The sequence below is a fragment of the Saimiri boliviensis genome, chromosome 4, assembly GCF_048565385.1.
Source record: "Saimiri boliviensis isolate mSaiBol1 chromosome 4, mSaiBol1.pri, whole genome shotgun sequence".
NCBI classification, from domain to species: Eukaryota; Metazoa; Chordata; class Mammalia; order Primates; family Cebidae; genus Saimiri; species Saimiri boliviensis.
The window spans coordinates 106,132,911-106,155,980 of record NC_133452.1 but is presented as its reverse complement, the minus strand read 5'-3'; the positions used below and the strand labels follow the sequence as shown (position 1 = coordinate 106,155,980).

At 34.8% G+C, this 23,070-nt stretch overlaps 1 long non-coding RNA gene across 1 annotated transcript in view; it reads right to left on the bottom strand.

The window, feature by feature from the left end:
* LOC141584313 (uncharacterized) overlaps positions 1-23,070 on the bottom strand; it is a 572,289-nt gene that overhangs the window by 527,873 nt on the left and 21,346 nt on the right. Inside the window, exons 2-3 of the long non-coding RNA XR_012517287.1 lie at positions 7,339-17,656; positions 6,576-6,708 (exon numbers count right to left, since the gene is read on the bottom strand). This is a non-coding gene — a long non-coding RNA (uncharacterized LOC141584313). The remainder of the gene's footprint in view (positions 1-6,575; positions 6,709-7,338; positions 17,657-23,070) is intronic.

Sequence of the window (23,070 nt, the reverse complement as noted above, 5' to 3'; positions counted from 1 at the left end):
AGTACCTCAGTTAAATTTTCAACCATTAATCCAGATGTTTGGCATGGGAACAAACATACAATTTGACCAAATAATTGATCCCTTATGAAAATGATTAGGTTCTTAAGACAGATGAATTCTGATTATTTATTTAATATTGGTGTCATTCTATCTACATGGTAAAAATTTAAAAATTTCTTAACCATACTTTTCTGCACAGAAATGTATTAGGGGACTTTAAATTATTTGGCTTTTTTTTTTTTTTTTTTTTTTGAGATGGAGTTTCGCTCTTGTTACCCAGGCTGGAGTGCAATGGCGCGATCTCGGGTCACCGCAACCTCCGCCTCCTGGGTTCAAGCAATTCTCCTGCCTCAGCCTCCTGAGTAGCTGGGATTACAGGCACACACCACCATGCCCAGCTAACTTTTTGTATTTTTAGTAGAGACGGGGTTTCACCTTGTTGACCAGGATGGTCTCGATCTCTCGACCTCGTGATCCACCCGCCTCGGCCTCCCAAAGTGCTGGGATTACAGGCTTGAGCCACCGCGCCCGGCCGATTATTTGACTTTTAATGCATATATGAACTCTACATTTTACTTTATTCTGTAGATTCAATCACTATTTTCTTTTACTATATACAATGGATATAGTGGTGTTTATTAAGCATTAAAAACGTGGTGTGCTAATTACTGTAACATAAAATCATTTTCACATTAAATATCAGGTAGAAATTAGGATCTCTAATTCTATTTTCATCAGGTCATTTCCTCTAGATTCGATGACCACTAGTAAATATTAAAGCCATGTGCTTCAAGTTCAATAATAGCCAATGTTAAAATTCCCTACAAAAATTCATTAGCAGCCTTTAAAAATAACTATTAATAAAATGTCAATACGTTTAAACTTTACTGAACCTGAGTTTTGCTCTTTGCCATCATACCAAATGTAATTTGACTTTCACTTTAATAAGTTCCCTTCCTCTCAGGCAAAAAGCCGCATTCATTTCCTTTTTGCAGAACTCTATCAATATGTTACTCTTAGCTATAATGTAACCAGTGCAGTCAGTTTGTAGTTCATCAATGAAAGAAATCGTTTATTCATTTCATAAAAATGATTTATGGATGAGAACTTTAAGTCCACAGCAAGGTAAAAATAAGAGAATAACAGTCCAAGCCATGAATGCAGGTGTTGTTTAAAACTCTCCAGTGCTTTGTACATAAAGACAACTTTTATATGCTGTAAGAGATTTCATATGTTTTGCTAAGTGGGTTTAGATTATGCCTTGAAAAATACTGTTTCTCAGTTCCAAATTTCCAATAAATATCTATGTTTATTTGGGGTAACAAAGAAAACAATGAGATTCTTCTTTTTATGGCACAAATAGTGTTTAAAGCATCTGTAGCTGTCAACTTGAAATTAAAACAAGAAATCTGTTTGCATATGACAAGTTTAAATCAACTCCAAATTATGTCCAAATTGGAGAGAGCCCAGATTTTGTCACCATCATCCCAACACTTCAGTTTTGATTAAGAGCAGACTTGTATTCTGTCTACCCTGTGTCTTCAAAGAGCCACTTCTCTTTTTTTCATCAGCTAAGAAGGAAATTATTGGCTGGGCATGGTAGCTCACTTTTGTAATCCTAAGGCTTGAGACCAGCCTGAGAAACATAGCAAGACCCTCTCTTTACACTTAATTTTTTTGAAAAATAGCTGTACATGGTCACATGGCCCTAACTATTGGGGAGGGTGAGGTGGGAGGATCAACTGAGCTCAGGAGTTGGAGGCTGCGGTGAGCTTCAATCGTGCCACTCCACTTTAGTTTAGGTGACAGAGCAAGACTCCATGGCAAAAATAAAATTAATTTTAAAAAAGCAATCATGACTAATATTAATTACTGTCAAACAATTCCAAGACACAGAGCTATCCTAAGCACAGAAATGAATTTCCTCAATTCTTAAAAAAAAGATATGGAATATGTTTTATTTTAAAAATCTACGTTAATATGTATGCTACACATAACATAGTCCACTTTTCACATTAATAAATTATTTAATACCCAATAGGACTTAGATACTCGGGAAAACTTTCATTTATAAAACTATTTTCTTTTGCATACAAACATGCCACACACACACCAAAACAAAAACAAAAACAAAGCCAGAAAAGTAAATTTGATCATTGTCCAGGGATAAAAGTCTAGAGTTAACACATTTTAAAAAACATGGCCAAATCTGAAGGCAAAGTGACGTTCTCTCTATCAACAGAGAAAGAAATAAAATATATGAATCCTGAGGCAATAACCTGAAATGGCCCAAAAGTCTTTGCAATCTTTGCTCAGGAATATGAGAACCAAAAGGAATTCACCAACCCACCTATCCTTTAACAAAGGCAGGTACACAGTAACCTGACTTCGGTGTGTTTCCTCCTCTACTTACTCACATATACTCACATTTTCCACTATTCTAGGGTATCTCAAATGACAAGAAAATAAGTTGTCATCATTTGAGATACCTGGAGAAGTGGAAAGTGTACGTTTTTATGAGACTTTGTATCAGTAATTTACTTCAGGAATTGTGAGGATTTGCAACAGCATATAAGATTCTAGCAAATACTAAGAACTCAACAAATACCTAAACTCCTCCAAAATCCTACATTTATTTATTTATTTATTCATCCATTCACTTATTCCTTAATAATTAGATAATATGCAAATCAGAAGAATAAATTAGTTTTTCTAATTATAATTAATATAATTTGTTATACCAGTTAGGATGTGATGCTGTAATAAAAAAAAAAATAGACCCCAACATTTCAGCAGCTTAAAACAATAGACTTTTATTTCTTGCTTGTTATAGACCTGTTTGTTCAGAAAAGTGAAGCAATTTGTCTACAGAGTCTTTCAAAATTCAGGTTGTCAGCAGCTATACCATCTTCATACATGACTGTTAAGATCACCCTAACAGCTGCTATCCCAACTGATGGGAAGAGAAAAGAGAATAGAGAAGCACATGGGAGATTTTTATAGACCAGCTGTGGAACCCAGATTCTACTCAATATAATTCAGTTCACAACTAATGTAAAAGAGACTGGGGAATACCCTCAACTCCATGTTCAAAGAAACAGACATCAGATTTGGATCTCTCGCTCATCAAGTTTAGAAAGAAAGAAAAATAACTATAAGTATCCTTTGAACTAAAATTCTAAATTTTCCGTCACATTGTAGTAAGAAGAAAATAAGTATTTTTTGCATAGTACTAATTATTATCATTACTATGACTGGCAAACATACATGCACAGGCACTAAATGTTTTAGAGTCTGTGTAGCAGACAGGGAAGTATGTACAATGGTTAGGAATTGTACTTGGTTAAGAGTAGTTAACCAAGTTATGGTGAGATAATTCACCAAATCTCTTCTAGTGTCAACCATCTTCATCTATAAAACAAAAATAGTAATCCTACTTCCTTCATTAGGATGTGATGTGGATTAGTTGGGTTATGCATAAAGCAATTAGAACAAGTCATGGCACATAGTGCTCCACATGTTTGCACTGTTACTACAACCAACAACACAATGAGTGCTTTGCTCATACAGCCTTTAATTCCTTGCTACACCCATGTTAACTTATTTTAAGCACAAAAAATTGTAAATGAAGTGCAAAGGGGTTTCAATTCCAATTCAATTAGCCAGTGAGTTCAGTAATTTTTTTTCAAGTCCCTTTTCATTTACAAGACCAAATGAGAACTTCAAAGATGAAAGATCACTAGAGGCAGTAAGTAGCACATTCAAGTCAGTCACCCAAATAGTTCCTGCCTTACCGCCATCCTTCTCACTAGGATGGAAAGGTTAAACTGAACGGAGAGTAGAGGAGGAAATTGCGTGGGTAAGCAGAGATTTTTTGGCACTCCCAGGGGTCTAAGCAAATAGTTGTTCCAAAGTGTTACCTGGAATGAGGGAGCTGGAAGGTAGTGTAAGAGTGAGCCACCATGCTGACGATGGGGGAAAGTCTATGATCACCCTTGACAGGAAGTAAACAAGTCCATGCACAGAAGCTCACAAACAGCAGGCACTGAGATTACACATTCCTTGGCACTGACATATATATTAATAGCCAGTTATGTCCATCAGTTACTGCCAATCCAAAAGTCCCAGTCTGGACTCTGTTCCTCTTTCTTTTTTGTTATTGCTCTTTTTAACAGCTTTAATGAGATATAATCCACATGCCTTAAAATTCGCTTTTTAAAAAGTAGATAATTCAGGGTTTTTAATACATTCACAGAATCATGCAATCACCACCACTATCTAAATTCCAGAAAGTTTCATTACCTAGAAAGAAATCATGCAACCATTAGCAGTCCCTCCCTACAGTCCCTGAAAAACCACTAATCTGTCTCTATGAATTTGTTTATTCTGGATTTTTACATAAATGGATTAACATATATGTAGCCTTTTGTTATTGGCTTCTTTTGCTTAGCGTAATTTTTTAAAAATTCATCCATGTCATAGCATATATCAGCATTTCATTCCTTGTTATGGCTAAATAATATTTCATTGTACAGATACACCACTTTTATTTATCTGCTCATCATTTGGACATTTGGGTTGTTTCCATTTACTGAATACAGTGAATAATCCTGCTGTAAACAGTTATATGTAAATTTTTATGTGGACATTTTTCTTGACCACATGCCTAGGATTGGAATTGCTTAGTCATATGGCAACTCCATGATTAATTTTGGGGCATTGCTGAACTGTTCCCTAAAGCAGCTGCATGAATTTACATTCACACCAGCAACGTATGAGGGTTCCAGTTTTTCCATATCCTCATCAAGGTTTGTTACTGTCTGTCTTTTTTCATTATAGTCATCCTAGTGTGTCTGAGAGACATCCAATGTGGTCTCTCATTGTGGTTTTAATTTTATTTCTCTAATGACAATGATGTTGAAATATTTTTATTTACATATTGGCCATCTGTATGTCTTCCCTGAAGAACTGTCTATTCAAATCTTTTGTACATTTTTCAGTTTGTTTATTGTCAAGTTGTAATTTATTTTGTAAAATAACTGTCCATTCAAAACTTCTGCCCATTTTTCAATTTGTTTATTATCAAGTTGTAAGTTATTTTATAAAAGGACTTACATTGATACAAGTCCTTTATCATATATATGAGCTATAAATATTCTCTCCCATTCTGTATGTGGTCTTTTCACTTTCCTGTTAATGTCTTTTGAGTGAATGCTGCTGAAAAACCAAACCAAATGAAACTTGACACCCAGCTAGACCATTCCCAATCATCAGACGATGTAATGTTGTTTACATCCAACAAAATGTTCTGACAGATAAGCAAAGCTATTATTAATTTGAACTAAAATGTGATGTGCATGACATATAGTGTTAAAACTTTCCTTTTGACATAGCTCCCCTTTATCCATTCCGACTTAGGAAAAAATGCTAAGCACTGTGTTCTTTGTTTTTGCTTAAATATCACACCCTTCTAAATTATTGAAAGGAATTAGTATAAGCAAACTTTAAATGAAAGAAATAAAACAGTAAGATCTCTAAAGTGGTTACAGTTTCAATACATGGACTACACACATTATTTGAAAAACTATGCTGTGGAATTAAGGATGCGTGGCAGAAAACTTTTAAATTAGCTCTACTATTACATTCCATAAAGATGACCTCAACTTGCATGTAAAAATAAAGAAATTCCATGAGTCAAATAATCTATTTTCAGAGAATCATATCAATCACAATGGATAGCCTTTCTGGAAACTAACAAATTCAAACCTGGGATCCTGGGTCACAGCCTAGGTACCCTTCACTTGGCTTATGAAGCTAAGCAGGCTGCTCCCTGAGGCAGAGGCTTCCTTGCCAGTGCTCATGTTCCAGCTGAATACTCACTGCGGTTTCAGGTCAATCCCTTTGGAGGAAATGAGATTGACTCCACAAATGCAGGCAAGCCACATAAAGATAAATGAATCTGAACTCTAGAGCTTCTGCTTGCCATTTTGAATCAGAAAGACAAACAGATGAACATATTTCTGCCCAGGAACATTTCTACATTTCCAAGGAGAAAACCAGTACCATACTTTCAGTGGAGGAGAAGTAGCAACATCCAAAGAAACGTTTTGGAGGTGGAAGAAGAAGATAAGTAAGAGGAGGAGAAGGGGAAGGAGGAGATAGAAAATCTGGGTAAGAAAAAACTGTCTGGGTCCAGTTTCGAGATTCAAAGGAACTGTCACCAAATCTGAAAATTGTGAGAGACGAATTTGGGGTGAAAATAATTAATTTCTAATTGTGACAAATGTGTGTACTATATTGAGGTTGGAATTTTTTCATAGTGAAAAATATACTTTTAACAAATATGCATATTTAGTAGCTATAATGCATTTGTCTTAAAATTAATCTTTTCATATTAGTCAATCAATAACCACTTAAAAATGTCTTCATATGGAGGTCACCCAGCTATATGCTCAGATACAATCAGATGAATTTTAGTAAGTCACATTCACATATTTCAAGGCCTCTAAAGATAAAGGCAAAATTTTAAAAAGATAAAGACAAAATAAAAAGAGATCTTATTTTACAGCACTAACCTTTATGTTAATGTCACTCTAACTCTACTTTATTGTTTCTGTCTTGAAAACTGTTCCACAGGGGTTATTGCCCATTGCATGTTCTTAGTACTTGAAATGTGAAGGTGACAAATAGATTGGTCTTATAGATTATCTGGAGAATATATGAAAAAGAAAATTAACATACAGTTAAAAGAATTTTAAACCAGGAAGAAAATGTCTGCAAATTTAAAGAGGTTATTTAAGAAATACGTTAAAAGCTACTACACCATGACTGAAAGCAAGGTTAAAAATGGAGAATAACTCTTTCAACTTTTACTTGTGAATATACAATTTAAAGTGAAGAATTAAAAAGAGCTTTGTTGATACTAAGTCATGGCAATGGTCAGTGCATGGTTAATCTTGGTTTGGGTAGATAGGAGTATACTGGGTATGATTTGGCAAGTCCAGTAAAATATCCCCTGCCTAGAAATACCTTGCCCAGCAGCAGGTCAAAGTACCCACTGGCCACTAGATCATCTTGACATCAGTTTGTGTTACCATCTTTTTTCTCTTTGGGCTACAGGAGAACTTTTTAAAACAGAAATTCCAAAACCACAAAGGAGAAAACTTTTGACATATTTATATATTTATGTTGTGGCAAATGTTTACAAATGGTAGACTGGAAAAATATTTCCAATATAATTGATAGAAAAAAATTATCATACAAATTAAGAAATAATAAATTCAGAAGTAAATGGCCAAAAAATATGAACAAACCAATCAGAGAAGAATTGCAAGTTACCTGTTTCCACAGAAGTTGACTCTGTTCTGCTCCCCATTCTGGTTAGGTACAATGGTTTGGGGTAAGATCAGGGTCAACGGCAGCCTAGTCAGGAAAAATTACATACGGTATGAGGAGAGTTTGTTTCTCTCTTTTTCCAGCCTGTAATTCCATTAGGATGTTGAAATTTTTAAGAAAACTTACATATGCTATAGTATTTATTGTCTTGACGGGAACTACCAGGAAAGCAACAGAGCTGCATTAGGAAGTCTTCTTTCAAGGATGTATGCTAAATTTAATCCTTTAATATAAATTCAAGTTGTATTTTACCTACTTGTGTGAGGTAAAGTCTTCTCACTAGTCTCTCCTGAGCTTTTACCCCAAATAAAGTAGAGCTAAGAAACCACATATGGCACCACCTCCACCTTTCACTAGGTTCTCTGTGGAAAAGAATGTAGTTCTGGACAACCCCACAATACTGTCAACTATTGATTCCCTATTTAATGATTATAAAGTTATTTTGATTTTATATTTCTTTTTGAGTCAATTTTGACACATTTTATCTTTCTTTATTTGAATCATTTTATTATGTTGTTGCCAGAATAAATATCTGTATAACATGTTCAGTCATAGAAAATTATATTAAAGGCATCGTGATTAGGCTTGTCATTTCCCCAGTGTAGGTACAAATATGTTTCTTTATAGCTAGATTTTACCATATTCTTAAAATATCACATACATATACACTCTACATTAGTAATAGGAAATCAATGCACAGTTGCAATATTTCAATATTGGTTTTGTTTTGTTTTATCAAAGAGAGTCCCACTCCCCTGCCTACTCTCTCTGTTTCTCTCCCTCTCTCTTTCTGTCTTTAGCTGCATGGCTCCCTTTAAAACAACAAAAAAAATTATTTACATAGGTTATCGGGGAACAGGTGGTATTCAGTTACATGAGTAAGTTCTTTAGTGGTGATTTCTGCCTTGCTTAACAGAGGTCCTTGGGGAGGGCTACCAGAGGCACTGGGAAATGACACATTTTATCATTCTAGAAAAGTATCTATTTTATGTAAGTTTTCAAATTTTCAACATTATAAGTTGTATATTTTATAATACAGCCAATATATTTATCTGTTTCCTATTTTTCATTCCAAATATTGCCTAATGCTTTTGTGCTAAACAAACTGGCCAAGGTCATGTTTAATTGGTATTATTACATTTTTAAATAAACTATGTTTTGCTTTGTTGATTCTTTTTTGCCTGTCGTTTCTTCTAGTTCATAAATTCTTGCTTATTTTCTTCTTTCTACTTTTTTGGTGGTTTGTTTTCATTTTGTTTTTTCAAATTCTGAGATACCCTTAGCATTTTGTAGTGTAAGTATTTAAGGCTATGAATTTTCCTCTAACTTCAACAATATCCCACAAGTTTTGATAAGTAATCATTTCATTACCATTTACTTCTTAGTATTCTCTAGTTTTTATTACAGACTTACCTTTAATTTTTAAGTACTTAGACTTTTTGTTTCAAACTAAGACTATATGATGTCAAGACTATAATACTGATACGTTCGTTCATATTTATTCTTTGATATTAAGATATAGCCTAACGTAGTCAATTTTTATAACTGTCATATATACATAAGAAGAAATTATATTCTTGATGGGTGCAGAGTTCTATAAACAGTCTTTAAGGAAGCTTATTATTATTCAAATATTCTCCATTGTTTTTAATTTTTTATCTTTCTTATGTTGCTTAGGTAGGGAGATGTATTAAAATCTCCCACTATGATATTGAGTTTGTCAATATCTTTCTCTAGGTCTGTTACTTTTTGCTTTAGGTGAAATCAATATTATTAGATACATACAAGTTTGGTTGTTACATCTTTCTGGTAAATTAAAACTATAAGAATGCTTTTGCTTCAGTGACTATTTTGTTTAATATTACACCAGCTATAGAACCTTTTGTTTGGTATTCCACTTTTTTATAGCCAGTATTTCTATATCCTATATTTTGTTTGTGACACTTATAAGTAATACATAGCATAAATCTATTTTTGTCTATCTGAAAAGTCTCTGCATTTAATTGCTAAATTTTATTTATTTACATTTATTGAGATTGTTGGTATTCTTAGATTAAATTTATTTTTAGAATTACAGAACCGTATTTTATGTTGCTTATTTTATTTATACTTTTTTCTTTCTTCTTTTCTCCCTTCCTATGAAGTTTTCTCTAATGAATTGAAAGAGGTGCACTCTATTTCTACTCCTTTAGTAGTTAATCTTACTACTTAAGATAAATATAAATAAAAGTGTGATGTATACTGTATTTCTAACCTCTTCTTAAATAATATAGAGCTTTTGAAAGTTTAAATTTGTATTAACACCCTCAAAATTTATCTCATTCCCATCCAGCCTTTTAACTATTTATTTTATTACTCTTATGAGACATTTCATTGTTTTATGTATTTACGGGTAGTCATATATGTGTATATATAGACATAAATGACACAGTGTTCTGGCAATTTATTGCCACATAAATGACAAAGTGTCCTGGCAATTTATTGCTTCTACTTGTCTTGAATCTTAGATGATCCTTTATTAATAATTTATTAATTTAAATTTATGCATTTCTATGTATTTGCCCATTTGCTCATCATCCTTGCTTGAGTCTCAGACCTTCCTTTGGGATAACTTACTTTCTTCTTTCATGAAGACAATCCTCTTGACTTGTGGTTGAGCTTTATATTGTTTGACATTTATTTTCTCTCAACATTTTTATGATAAAATATTCTAAAACTTTGAAATATTATTTCAATGTCTTCAGTCTGTATTGTTACTGATAAGAAGTTTGATATGATACTAATTATCTTTTCTTTAAAACTAATTCAACTGCCCTTTCTTTTAACGTCTTTTCTTTGTCTTCATTGTTTATCGGTTTCCATGCAATGTGTTCAGTTTCCTGAATCTGAGGACATGTCTTCCATCAATTCTGAAAACTGGGTTTTCCCATGCTCACTCTTCTCTCTTTCTAAAATAACAGTTAGACTGATGATACGGTTTCTTAGATTATCTATGTCTTTTATCTTCCTTATTTATTTTTCATCTCTTGGTCTCTCTGTGTTGAAATCTGGGTAATTTCTTTGGCTATGTTTTCCAGTTTGCTAATTATCTCTTCACCTGTGTCTAATATTCTGTCAACCCAACCATTTAGCTTTTAATATCAATAATATATGTTTCTAGAAGTTCTGTCTGGAATTTTTTTCAGATCTGCCTACCTATTTTTGTAAATATTATCCCTTATTAATATTTTTAATTCCTTTTCCGTTTATTTAAGAATTTTAAAACAAATTTATTTTATATTCTATACCCTATCCACAACATCTGAGGATCTACAAGGTTAATTTCTATTTCTTTTTCTTTCCTTTTATTCTCCTGACTCTGATTTACATAATTTGTTTGCTCAGACTATTTGTAATTTTGGATGATGGGTTCATGTTTAGCTAGACTCTTATCTGTAGGAATCCTGCAATACCTGGTTTGTGTATTCAGGAAGAAAATACTTGTTTTTGATTACGTCAAGATACTCAGAATGCTAGAAACCTAGGGGATAATTTTAGGTTAGTTTTTAAGTCTGAGTTTTCTAAACTATGCCGGAAGTACAAACTCAATCACCAACACTGAGGCTTAAATTCAGTTCATTCTCTGTCTCTCTTTTCCAACAGGCATTTTTTTTTCCTGCCCTGATATCCTTTCACTGAGCATGTGTCTCAGTTCCACAGCCCACATTTCACACAGGACCAGGTCTGTGTTACCTGCCCTTCTGTGGCTATGAAAATACAAACTTATAAAGGGGCAAATGTCTTAAGGTCAGTTGCAGATTCAGTATCAACTACCACCTTCATATACAACCCTGCATACACCTAGAGTATACATAATCCACTCTAGGTGTATACAGGGTTGTATACAACCTAGAGTGGGAGTTCTGTGGGTTACTTTTGACCAGGAAATAAGAAAGTGAATCACCATACTCTTGTGATAGGAGCAATCAATTGTGATGTTTTGGAGCTATTGGTGCTCATTTTTGCTTCATGTGAATTAAACAAATCTTTTGAAAGAATAATAAGACTAAGGTACAGAGTGAAGCAGAGATAAGTAATGACGAAATGTCCCAGAAATTCATTGCTTCTACTTGTTCTTGAATCTTAGATGATCCAGTTGTGTGTCTGTCCTTCCCATGATTAATTAACTTTACCTTTCCTTTAATTGCTGAGAAATCTTTTGGCATAAACTAGTCAGATGATGTTTCTGAGCTTTGCAATAAAAGGAGTCCTGACTAATATACAATTATTTTATTTTACACACTTTTTTTCTTTTTCATATCCTGCAAAGCCTATGCATTATATGACAACTGATAGTTGTTGAATTAAATTGACTTAAGTAAGATGAACACAGTAGTTTTACAGAGACTTAAAAATTAACTTTTTGTTTGACCCTAGACTACTTCTAAACAGTGCTTTTAAAATGTTCCAATAATCAGGATCTAAAGAAATAAAGCAGCCTGAAAACTGACTCAAGTATCAGGTCCACCAATGTGGGCAAAAATGATGCTGCCTTCCAGCACAAAACTTGCATGCTTTAAGGACCCTTGGGGATCAACCTTGTGCAATAAAATAAATGCTCAAGTACTAATCTGAATTGTCTGAATATTGAAAATTTTCCTGAAGTCCTTAGAAAGACTTTATAGTCATGATTCTAAAACATAGAAAAAAGATCACAATTTAAAATCAGTGACTAAGTGTACACAAACAAACAGGAGTAAAGGTCTGAAGCAACTGATTGGGTAATGCATATCAAAACATGCTACTCTATAAAAATAGCTTTGTGCCTCAAGTTAGCCATGTTGCCAGTCATTAGTGATCAAATCTTTGGCATTGCTCCTCACCTCTTGGATACACAAAATCAATGAAGCAGACTAATCAGAATGGAGCTTAAGGTACAAAAATTAAATCTTTATGCTCTCCTGGAAGTTGGTTGTCAAATAGTGAACAAGTAAAATAGAGGCCTCATTTTTATTACTTTTCTCTATGCTTAAACCCTAATATATAAAAGGCAACCTTGTCTAGTAGTCCCATATAATATCCTATATAATGTTCTACCAACATTCCATATATTAATACCAAGGCTTATGTCTTATATAAATATATAAATTTAATAGAATTATATTTAACTAAGTTTTTAATAGTGTCTGTTCTCACACTGCTAATAAAGACATACCTGAGACTGGGTAATTTATAAAGGAAAGGAGGTTTAATGGACTCTTCCACATGGCTGGGGAGACCTCAAAATCATGGCTGAAGGCAAAGGAGGAGTAAAGTAATATCTTACATGGTAGCAGGCAGGAGAGCCTGTTCAGGGGAATTTCACTTTATAAAACCACCACATCGCATGAGACTTATTCACTATCATGAAAACAGCACGGGAAAGACCCACCCCCATGATTCAATTCAGCCCACCCTCCCAGGACATGTGGAAATTATGGGAGCTACAATTCAAGATGAGATTTGGGTGGGGACATAGCCAAACCATATCACATGGAAAAGAAAGAAAAGGAAGGAAAAAAATATGAGAGCCAAGATGCAAGATTATGATCTATCTTTTTGTTTTTTACACATTAGCATTTTTATTTAAATCACAGATTACGTATTTCAAGAAAAGAGTCCCCATTCCTAACCCATTAACTTCCCATTTCCTTTCTTAAACTACAGAATGTATCTATTTGTTCCTCTGGAAACTACAAATCATCAGGGAGATTTTCTCACTGGCTGTTTTAGTCCTTTGTCTTTGAGGAATGGTCTTTTTCCCACTGGAAGCCACTAAAGGGAGTTTCCAAAGGAACTACATCACAATGAAGTGACCGCACAGGCAATTATTCAAGGAAAATGCTGTGAGTTGGCCAGACAAGATGAAATTGAATAATTTTCTTTTAAATGCTAAAGAGGAGAAAACAGACTTGGGAATGAAAAAAAAATGGATAAGTGCCAAAAAGAACTTCCCCACACAGAGAAAGGAGTGGTCAAGTAGCAAAGTATAAGACAAAAAATGATGTCTTGGCCTGTCCTACTTAACGATGCCGTCTGCGGACCAGGAGCTTTCTCTCCTTCTCTCTGCAATTCTCCTTGGAGTTACAGTCTTGTGTGTTAGTGTAAAATGAAAATAACCATAATAAAAAAATAAATAAATGCCCTTCCAGAAGATATGGTGTCCAGGCATGAAAAGTCCAGCATATGAGATATATTTTACACTGAAAATAATACACCATTGGAACTAGTGAAGTCCACTTTTATAATGAGAAGAACATCTTGGCTTAGTTCTTTAATATTTTATCAACATGCTCAGAAGTATTTCCTTTAAGTGAAATCCTTGCTGTTATGAGCTTTTGCTTTTACATTTGGGAAATAACTTTGATTCCCATGAAGAATTATAAACGAGAATTATAAACATTATTAGCATTGAGCAACACCACAAAATCCCCTCTCATGTTAAAAGCAAGCAAACTGTAACTTAGAAAGGTGTTCAAGTTCACTCGGCTGCTTAGTGACAGGGTCACAGCTAAAAGCTATGTGTCCCTGATCCTAGCCCCACTATTCTGACCACCTGCTCACCACTCAGTATTCTGCTAAGTGGAAAATAATTATAATAATCATTTGTGCAGATATAATTTTAAAATTATTTCTGTGAGTCTAAGTATAAATTCATGAATGGCAAGTTCTATTATGTTTATCTTACCATAAACTGATTTTTGTCAATTCAGTGCCTTCACTACATTTTAGTTTCCATTCAAGCATGTAAGTTAAAACCTCTGACCATAAAAAATACAGAAATAAATCGTTTTTACATTGTCAGCAGGAGAACAACAGCCATTCTACCTGCTATGAAATGTAAATAGTAAACTAATTCTCAAAATTAATCTTCATAAGTTCAGATTGACAATGACATAGATAACAGAGCATAAAATTATGTGCTGTGAACTTACAATGTACATTCATAAATGCTTGACTTATGCAGTAGGTTTCCATTACTACTATTTTTCGCAAGTTAGTATTACTTCTAAGAAGGTCTAAATGGTAAGAAATTTCAAGTCAGCCTCCATATAAAATGTGTCTAAATTCTAGGACTGAAATGGGGGAAATAATACTGATATTAAACTAAATGACATAAAATACCTAGAAAATCAGAATTGATTGGAAATGGCATATTTGAATGTTTTTCACATTTACTAATGAAAAGCATACTGTATTTTGTAAACAATGTGTCAGAAAAGTGGCCTTATACATGTAGAAAGTGAGAAATTTCCCTGGAAATGATAAACATTTGAATAACAACTCAAAAGTTACTGAGAATGAAACTGGAAATGGAAAATAAACCAAACCAGGCAATGAAGAAATCTGAGGGCTACACACAAGGGACTCCAAAATTGAATACACAGTCTTTACACTCAAGGTGCCTCATGTCTAGCTGGCAGGCAGAAATGTAAATATAACCCATATGTTTGCTGAGGTCACTCTGTCCTTTCAGAGTTCCTATAAAGCAGGATTAATTTGAGGGGACTCCTATTCTGAGGATTTCTCTTCTGATATCTTGTTCTTGCTGAACTATCTCACCGCCATCCTTCTGCCCTGCTCTGTCCAGATTTTGAATAGAGTCTCTTGTCCTTGAGTTCAACTGAAACATCACTCACACAAGGCATTAGCATATGACCAACATTACTGAAGGTCTGTGGCAATGGGGAAAGGACCATTATATCACAATGCACAGAACTTGACCATGAAATTGAAGACATCCTGGGCTCGTTAAGTCCTCCAGCTACTTTGCTCTGGCGATTTTGTTCCAGTTTCCCACTTTCCCATCACATTCATTTTTTTTTTTTTTTGGAGATGGAGTCTCGCTCTGGTGCCCAGGCCAGAGTGCAATGGTGCAGTCTTGGCTCACTACAACCTCTGCAACCCAGGTTCAAGCAATTCTCCTGTCTCAGCCTCCCAAGTAGCTGAGATTACAGGCACATGCCACCACACCTGGCTAATTTTTGTATTTTTAGTTTTCCCATCACATTCTGTCCTCTTTCCCTCTCCTCTTTCTCCTGATTACCACTGAAGCTCAATTCTCCTTAACCTTTTTGAGTAATTCTTTCTTTATTTCACTGCTTCTTATAGAGCATGCCTTAATAACGTCATCATCTTCCCCAAAAGTAATCTATTAGGATATTATCCTAAACAGAGACAAATGCCTCCATAAAAGGAGCTCTTGGATCAGGTGTTAAAGTAACGAACTTCTCCCTAGCAACAAGTATGGTACAGAATAGTTATTCCTACAAAACTAATCAGTGTCATCTGCAGCAGTTGCAGAGGAGAAAACAATAAAGGCCTTAGTTTCATTGTCTTTATTAATAAAATTTATCTCTTTTCACACAGTTACCATGAGGATCCTAAGTAGCTGAGACTACAGATGCCTGCCACCACATCCAGCTAATTTCTATATTTTTTTAGTAGAGATAGAGTTTTGCCATATTGGTCAGGCTGATCTCGAACTCTTGACCTTGTGATCTGCCTGCCTTGGCCTCCCAGAGTGCTGAGATTATACATGTGAGCCACCACACCTGGCCTCATAGTACACTTTAAACTAATTTGACAGGTGTTCTTCCACACCTACCACATGGCAGCGAGAGACTGAAGATGTTTCCTGAACAAAAAAGTCATCAAAGATTATCCTTTTAAAACATTTACTTTTGAAAGAGGCCACCATGGGACATTCAGGGTTGTTCTAAGAGAGAAGAACATGACAAAGATGTGTAATAAAGAAAATACACAATGAATTCATTCATATGGGGGATACTGGTGGATAAATTACAAGTAGATTAGGCAGGGGCTTAAAGGCAGGGTAATGATTTCAGATTTAATTCAATAAATTGAAAACAAAGTCACCACTGTCACATGTGAGGTGACTGACAAGCGATTTTGGTTACATAACAGCATCAGAGCATTCAGAATGTGAGTTGTAAAAGTTTGTGTATTTCTGCTCTGGTCAATAAATACCTACAGAGTTGTGTTCAGCCAGGACTCCATTATTTGAGAACTTTAATAAATTCCAACTCATTCAAAGAGAAGAATAGTAAGGAAGCCTGGTACTATGACCCATGAGAAGTGACAAAAAGAACAAGTTTTCGCCCTGTGAAAGAGCTATTACAAGGGGATGACATGATAGACCGTGACATTCCTAAGAACATGGTTTGGTATTTTTGACCTTTGAGTCCTCAGTGCCTACATATGGTTGTTACTCAATAAAGTCCTGTTGAATAAATGAATGAATAATTGAATGGCCAGCTGTCAGAGAGAATGGAAATTAAATTTGTTCTTTGTGTCCCTAAAGGGCAGAGGATGATGGGAGTTACAGAGATAGAGATATAGATGGCAACTCAACATAAAGAAGATTTTAACACATGCAACCTCCCAGCAATGAATGGAACTGCAGCCAGAGATGGTCAAGTTTCAACTAACATCCTAGGGTGAATAAGCTTATACTCGTCAAGGAATGATTTAAGCATCCCGTGGACTCTGTGAGTATTCAGATTCATCAAAATTGTTGAATTTTTAGCTTCATATAGATCTCTTATAATGACTTGCAACAACTTTGTTAATATTACTTGTAAATGTAGTAGTACAAAATGTGCTTCTTAAACAATGATCATGTTGCATTTTGAGGTGTTTTATGAGGCACAAATAGGTGAGAGGAGACCACACACAGGTAAACACACAGGTATCCCCTACTTCCCACCATGTGTACACATTAGATGAAGTTTCCAATGTATTTAGCTGAAGAAATGAATTCTTGTGAGAAGTCAGTGGCTCCACTGGCAAAGGCAAATGTTGCAAATCTCTACACATTTTCCTTTGCCCTTATTGCTTCTGAAGAGGTCAAGCAATTGTTATTTAGATTTTCTATCAAAATACTGTCATATCTTTCCCTGTTATATCTGCACTTACACCACCATCTTGGAAGAACTTTTGCAATAACAGTTACATTATTTTCTTTACAACATTGATTCCCACATGCAGTTCTTGAACTAAATTCAGCATCAGAAAGGTTTAACTTGGGGAGAAGGCAAGATCACCACAGTGTGGCTGAATAATACCTTTATCTAGACTTTCCCCAACTCTCAAATACCTATTATTTTGTACAATTATAAAAGTAACTTAACTCACATGATGTTCCTAAGGAATTAAACTGTCTTCTTAGAGTATTATGTTGTCTAGTAATTTCTTAATTCAGCCATTCTTTTGGTAGCTCCTGGAAAGTATAGACAAAAGAAATCTTAGTGTTCTATATAATTATGAGACTAGGTAAGGAAATCCTAAGAAATAAAGAATTTGATAAAACACCTTAAGAAGAAAACATAAAAGAAATGGGAAGGAGTTTTGGCTTTAATGACAAGAAACAAACAAACAAACAAAAAGGTCTGTTTTAAAATACCTTGAGGTTTTGACAGTCTCTGCTTGATGAAGATTTACTAGCCTTCTGAATCTTCTCCTAGGCTCATCTGTGCATTTCCTTGTTAAATCTAGTTTTAGCAAAGAGGCTTGCTAAGTCAGTTTAATAACAAGGTTCACCCTTGATATTTGGTTCCTCATCCTCTGCCTGCCCTCCAGTGATGACTGATCACCCCGGCCTGTCTTCAGCAAGAATCTTGTTATGTTGGTCTAGCCAGAATCCCTCTCGTCCCTGATATTTTCTCTTAGTAATTTTCCATCCACTGACTCTCACCCTGCTCTTTGGCTATAAATTCCCACTTGCTCATGCTGTATTCAGAGTTGAGCTCAGTTAGTCTCCCCAACTGCAAAATTCCACTGCCAAGCTACCTGTACCTATTGCAATGATCATGAATAAAGTCAGCCTTATGATGTAACAAATGTCAGTGAATAACTTTTTCTTTACCAGTTAGTACAAACATAAGAGTAATTAGAATATGCCTAATGATAGCCATTATTCCAAAATTTTTCAGAAGAAAAATCTGACATTTTTTTAAAAAGATAAAAAGCATAATAATTTAGATGACTACCTCAAACACTCTCAATGCCCAGTTCTAACACAGAGCAGAAACTAGAGCATTAGACTACTTATTAAGGACATTAGGGAAGAGATATATGTGTCAGCTATGATTTTATAACTTACAATTTTCTTGTTATGGCATAGAAGTTCATTCATTTATTAAGTATTTATTGAATACTTACTCTGTGCCAGACATTGTCATGCCTTCGCTTTATTCAAACAAAAATAGAATAATATCCCTGTTCTAATGAACTCTTTAAAATGCTATTTTATTATTCCCTTTAATTTTAATCCCAGCAATTCCTGCCTTAAGGAACAATTAGACAAAATTATACCCATTTTGAAAAAAAAAATTTAAATTATATCATAAGGAAAAGTACACTTTGAATACAATATGATTATTATTTTTACACCTCATTCAATAGCTTAAAATTCTAACAAAAATTAAATCTCATTAATCCAACATGATAGTTTAGATTAAAAACCAAAGTATTAACCCTAAATTCTATAGATTAACTCTCTTTCTTTATCTCTCTATCTTTATCTCTCTCTCTCTCTCTCTTTCTCTCTCTCTCTCTCTCTCTCTGTGTGTGTGTGTGTGTGTGTGTGTGTGTGTGTGTAGATATAGATATATATAGCAGAAATTGTGGTTTTTATAATGAGCAGCAGAATGATCTGTGATGAGGGAGGAAATCCAACCTATCACAGTATAAATGAATCAAGGACATAACAATGAATAGTATCCAACAGGGAAAGCAGTAAAGAAGGTAACGTCTGGAATGCAAAACTTTTACCAAACTTTTACTTGGTCTTAAGTAGCATTCAGTACATAGAGTCAAAATATGTTTTCCAAAGAACATTAGGGCTGCAGAATATAAGCAGATGCTAAGCACAAACATAAAATAAATAAATAAATAAATAAGCTAATCATGGAGATGATTTTCATAGTGATATGTAGGTCAATAAAATACAGTTTAATATAAGACTTCTAAAGATCTTTTATTTTTTAATTAGATAGTATGAATTTCCAGGAAGAGCATAGAATTTTCAATATTTATGAAATGTGCTTGACTATGATAACTTTTTCTTGAAGAATCACTTTCTCAAAGTTTCCAAGAAGCAGATTAAGGTTTTGGGAGCCTAAAGGAAGTGATACATAACAAAGCGCCCCTTACAGTGCCTGGCACAGAGCATATACTCACTGAAAGGTATTAGTAGCTGTGGGAACAGTCATGGAATTCTTGTCACTGTTAGCATTGCAACACAAGGAAAGCCATAGTTTTATGAAGGCTGGCCCACACTCTAAACACATGTAAAATGCTTACGAAAATAGAAGGGGAAAGACAGAAGGGTTCTAGCAGACATTTGTGCCATAACACGCTAAGCATGCAAACGCGTTGTCAATGAATTATTACAACTGTGGCAGGAGATGGTCTAATTACATCAGCTTTATAGGTGATGAGACTGAGGTTCACAGTAGGCTAACAGTTCCTCAGTAAGTAAATGATAGTTCTATCTGAATTCAGAATTAACTGAAGTTACTCTTCTTTGTCAAATCACATTCATTTTTTCTATAGGCTCTCAAGGATATTAGAGGTTGCTGTTGTTTGCTTGTTTTATTTGTACTTTCTCTTTATTTTACTACATAGAGTAGCACTCTGGAAAATAAAGCAGAGCTGAGGATGAATTTTGTCTCTGCTATTGTCACTTTGGGCCTTGGCTCCTTATTATGAGATTCCTCCATCCTTCTCTCCCTTCCTTCCTTCCTTCCTACCTTTTTTCCTTTCTTTCTTCCATATAAAACCAGTGATATTTCAGCAAACTGAATAAATGGAGGAGTAGAAAAAGGTGAGACTGGGGAACTAACCACAATTATGAAGGGCATGCTAGACCATGGGAGAAAGGTGGAATTTTATGTTAAGTATAAGGGGAGCCATTGGAGGATCCTAAGCAAGGGAAGTGCATCATCACAGTATCATTCAGAAGATCTCTATTGCTACTATTTGAAGAATGAATAGGGGCAACCCTGCAGGGGATGGAGTGAGAAGCAAGAGTGGAAGTAGAAAACTCAGTTAAAGGCTGTGTTCACTGAGACAAGAGCAGGCAAAGGCCTGGACTAAGAGGGTGGTCTATGACATGAGGTAAGGAGAAAAAGTTCAAATGTTATTTTCAAGGTAGTATCAATAAGACTTGCCAATGTATGTGATACCTAATTTATCAGAAAGGAAGGCTCCCAAATTTTTAGCTTGAGTAATTTCATAAAACCCTGTACATTTTACATAAAAGGAGAAGAACAGGGATTGGAGAAGCTGGACATGGAAGGGGAAAAATCCAAAGTTTCATTTTGGATCTGTTAACTTTGAGAACCTGAGTCACATCCAAAGAAGATGTCAAGCAGACATTTGGACATGAGAGTGAAAAGCTCAGCAGAATGATGTGGGTTCCAATGGAAATGTGGGAGCCATTAGCAGGACAGAGCTTACAACCATGGCAGCTAATGAGATTACTTAGGGACAAAGGTCAGAGATGGAAAATATGACAGCCTGAGATTAAATACTGACTTACCTAATGAAGAGGTCAGAGAAGGCTCCAGCAAAGAGAACAAAACAAAACAAAACAAAACGAAAGATGAACAGAAGAAGGAAGGAAAGCAGGAGACAGTGGCGTTTTAAAACCAAGAGAGTAAAGCCCTACTATGGAACGGGCATGGGGGATTTAAAAAGTGATGAATTACTATGTTAAACAGATGATATCTTGAAATATTAACTCTTTCTTTTCCTAGCATGGGATGAAGGTAATGCTGTGACTCATGGGAGGAGAGAGACACTTCCTCCATGGGAGAGGGATGCAAGGATGGATTGGTTTAGAGATGAAAAGAGGAGGGAGTTTACATCTGATGGCAAAAATTTTTTCATAAAATATGAAGTTCTTAGACCAAATCTCAGATACATGCAACCATGTAAAATAAGGACAAAGTTTCATTATGCATGACTTCCTGTAACAAGGCACTGTGTAATATGAGGACTATCTATATAAACATAAATGGTCATAGTGGCAACAAAGATTACAATATCTCAAAATATACTCTAGTATAAGGAAAAATGAACTTTCTGTCAAAGCTGAGCCTAATTTGTACTTGACCAAACAAAATAATAGACTGTAATCTGGTTCGCAGAGGGTAGCCTTTCTACAGAGGGCTAGCAGCATTTCTCTTTCTTTACATTGTAACTTTTACTTTGTTCAAGGGCCATTGTCACACTCACAGTGAAAGGGCAATGTAGGGACCCTGCCCTTCAGAATAATTAGTAGGGACAGAGAGGAGTAGATCATTTCATGTTATAGATTGGCTCTGACCTTGGTTTCTTAATCTGTTTATACTTGATGACTAAAATGGTGTAGTAAGGGCTCAGCTGAGACACCTGTAAAAACAATCCACTTTCGAAATGTGAGGCAAGGCATAGCTTGAAAGCTTGGTGAGCAAAAGACCACGGTTATGCATCTATAAAGCTGGGGAGAGCTGATGCATACTTTGCTATGCTGGTTCTAAACAAACATCCACAGAGTTTACAAACTAATAAAGTCATGCATTACCTTATTTAGCTGAGGGAATGAGTATATTTATAAATTATTCATAGTTTCTCTTTCTTGGCCTATAAATTGGAATTGATCTATCTTTTCGTCCCTTGGTGTTCTAAACTGCATTTTAGGGAAAACTCATTAAGTCCAGGAACATCTTCTAGAAAGAAATTACCCACTTCTTGTACCCCAACATTGCAGTCAGTTCCTCCTTCTCTTATCTCACTGTGTTTAGTGCTTAGGGCCCATGTGCCTCTCCCAAATTGAGGGGTAAGTCTCAAATTGGATGGAAAAAACAACAATTAGATACAGCTACACATCTGTTAGAATGACCAAAATCTAAAACACTGACAACACCAAATGTCAACAAGGATGTGGAGCAACAGGAATTACTTGCTTGTGGGAATGCACATGGTATGTCGACTTTGAAAAACATTTTGTCAATTTCTTGCAAAACTAAATAGACTCTTACAATACAACTCAGTAATCACACTCGTTGGTATTTACCCAAATGAGTTAAAAACTCACATCCATGAAAACCTGCACACAGATGTTTACAGAAGCTTAATTCATAATTACCAAAACTCGGAATCAAACAAGATGGCCTTTAGTAGGTGAATGGATAAATAAACTGTGGTATATCCAGACAATAATGTATTATTCAGGACTAAAAGGAAATGAGCTTATAAATCCATAAAATAACATGAAGGAACCATAAATGCATATTACCAAGTGAAGGAAGCTGTTTTATTCATAAGTGCCAAAATTAGAATCAGCCAAGATGTCCTTTAATAGACAATTGGATAAACAAACTGTGATTCATCCTTATAATAGAATATTATTCAACCACAGAAAGAAATGGCCTATAAAACCATCCAAAGGCATGAAAGAGAAACATAAATGTATATTACTAAGTGAAAGAGGCTAATCTTTAAAAGCTACATACTGTTTGATTCTAAATATATGGCATTCTAGAAAAGGCAAAATTATTGATACAGTAAAAGAAATTAGTAAAAAGTAAGAAATTAGTTAACGGGAAGGGAAGGATAAATAGCAGAGGACACAAGACTTTTAGAACA